Source organism: Grammomys surdaster, unplaced genomic scaffold (assembly GCF_004785775.1).
Source record: "Grammomys surdaster isolate TR1022 unplaced genomic scaffold, NIH_TR_1.0 126197, whole genome shotgun sequence".
Classification (NCBI taxonomy): domain Eukaryota; kingdom Metazoa; phylum Chordata; class Mammalia; order Rodentia; family Muridae; genus Grammomys; species Grammomys surdaster.
The window spans coordinates 3382516-3385052 of record NW_021621002.1 but is presented as its reverse complement, the minus strand read 5'-3'; the positions used below and the strand labels follow the sequence as shown (position 1 = coordinate 3385052).

Genomic DNA, 2537 nt, shown 5'->3' with positions numbered 1-2537 from the left:
GGGTTGGTGGGTTGGTGGGTTGGTGGGTTGGTGGGTTGGTGGGTTGGCTGGGTTTGTTTTGTCTAATATCATGCTGTCTCTTACAAATCACAAGTCTTATATCCAACAACAAAACAGAAAGAAGACATGGACGATCCTCTAACTATTTCCAAGTCCCTCAGTTCGTTGTCGTCTGACAGACAAATTAAGAAATCAAGCCCAACAGGGAGCATGCGTGCCCTGTCATCTTAGTGCTTAGAAGTCGGGATCAAAAGGATCAGCAGTTCAAGGTCACCTCTGGCCACATAGTACATTGTCAGCTATCCTGGGCTATGTGTCTGAGACATCCTGTCTCACACAACAAACAAACAGAAAGTATGCGTGGAAGAGGGCAGAAAGATGGTTTACATATCAAGGGCTCCTTCTATTCTTGTAGAGGACCAGAGATTTCGTCCCAGTACCAGTGTTGGGGCCTCACAACCTCTTGGAAGTCCAGATCCTGTCTTCTGGTTTCTGTTGACAATAGTACACATGGGTGCACATCACCTCACACAGACAAATGCACACACACACACAGTTAAAATTAAATCATTTTTCAAGAGAGAAGGAAAAGGGGGAAATCAGCATCAACCTTTAAATGTATTGTTCGCTGAGAATATTCGTCCGGCAAGTCATCAGGACGGCTTGAAGTCATGTGGTCTGCCACACAGGCTTTGCACAGGCACATAAGTCATGTTTGCAATGGGCCTTTCCATGTATTTTCAATATCATTTTAGCTAATTTGAAACCCTTAGTAACTCCATCAGAAAGGCAACAATAACTAACTTCAATGGTAGATAACAAACTAGACTCAATATGTTGTTTCATGCAAGGATATGAAGGTAGAGAAACCTGATTTCTCCCCACTCCCCATGTGGGGTTATATGAAGCATGACTTCAGGGGTGTGGGTACATGGGGGTACATAAAGCTTCTGTAAAGGATGATCAGAGGCTGTTCTCACTTAAAATCGTCATTTATTTCCCTCATAGGCTTTTTTTTTTTCTTTTCAATGACATGGAGTTTTCACACACTGCATTAGAACCCTGCTCTTCTTGACTCCTGAGCTTTTGCAAACCATCTAGGAGCAGCCTCCAGGGGCAGATGCCTCTCTTGCCACACCTTCATCCCCCCCTCTGCCTAGTGTATTACAGCAGCTGCACCTGCCGGTCCCTGCCTCCACACCTTTGCTACTTAAGCATGATGGGTAGGGAGTCTTCGCTCTAAATTTTGGTTGGGGTGGTTTTATTCGGGAGCTGGGAATGGGACCCAGAGCCCTTGCACAAACTATACAGGTACACTGCCACTGAATTATAACCCCGGCAGCTAAATTCTAAACAAAATATTGTTCAATGAATAAATACCCCATTCACTCAGGTTTCTGATTATAAAGGGAACTATACAATTATGCAAACACAATGCCTGCTTTTGATTTTCAGGGCTTCAAGATGTCAAACCATTCGAACGTTTTTAAAATGCAAAATGTGTACAAATCTATTTACCACATGTTTAACACAACCCAATTTAGCATAATACAAAATACTGGTTGTGGCAAATTTAAAAGGGTTTTCAGCAACATTTTTCCATTGAGGTAAGGGTTTATAATCATAATTTGATTGAATATATGACCCTTGTCATATCTCTCAGGGTTAACTTAATAGAATTCTCGTGCTTAATGTAAATAAACCCACTCAAATATAGAACACAGCTAGAAATGATTTTGCCTGTTATTGACTATAATAAAGAAGCAAATGATTTTAGAAATTGAAATTAAGTTCTCAAGAGGCCCGAGGGTAATGGCCACTGTGGCACTGTTAAGATATTGTTTTTAATTATGTGAATTTGTAACACCAAGGCTTTAATAGCATAGCTATCTCCAAAGAATGGCTGAAACCAACAATTCTACTGATTCAGAAAAAAAAGCATAGTGTTAAAAAATAATAATAATAGAAGAGGCTCTTCCAGGAAGAGGGTCCCCTGGGCAGACACAAGAAATCACCCTGCTGTCTAGTTTCCCTGTCTTCCAGCAGCAAGCCTCTAGCCCTCTTAATGGCACTATTAATATTTAAGCAACCAGTATAGTCACAACACTGCCTCAGAGAGTAGAGCTTCGCTCAACAATGTTTAAAAAAAAAATGGTGGAAGCAGGCTTGCTTTAATTGACATAAATTTAGTACACAAAAGCAAGAATTAGGTCAATTTAGCAAAGTTCATTAACATTTAATCAAGTAACTACTAAAGTCGTGGTGTTCCACGTCAGTGAATTAAGGCAACAACATACTTCATTTCACAGTTCTCATTTAACAGGCAGAATTCCACAACTGCCCAGCTGTCATCTCTCCTAAGGGAAATGAAAACCATCAGCATGAATGGAGGAGTGTGGGTTTTTTTAAAGAAGAAGAAGAAGAAGAAGGAGAAGGAGAAGGAGAAGGAGAAGGAGAAGGAGAAGGAGAAGGAGAAGGAGAAGGAGAAGGAGAAGAAGAAGAAGAAGAAGAAGAAGAAGAAGAAGAAGAAGAAGAAG

General features: G+C 40.8%; 1 protein-coding gene across 3 annotated transcripts in view; it reads right to left on the bottom strand.

The window, feature by feature from the left end:
• Positions 1-2537, bottom strand: part of Cpvl (carboxypeptidase vitellogenic like) — a 103528-nt gene that overhangs the window by 100082 nt on the left and 909 nt on the right. The window lies entirely within an intron of this gene.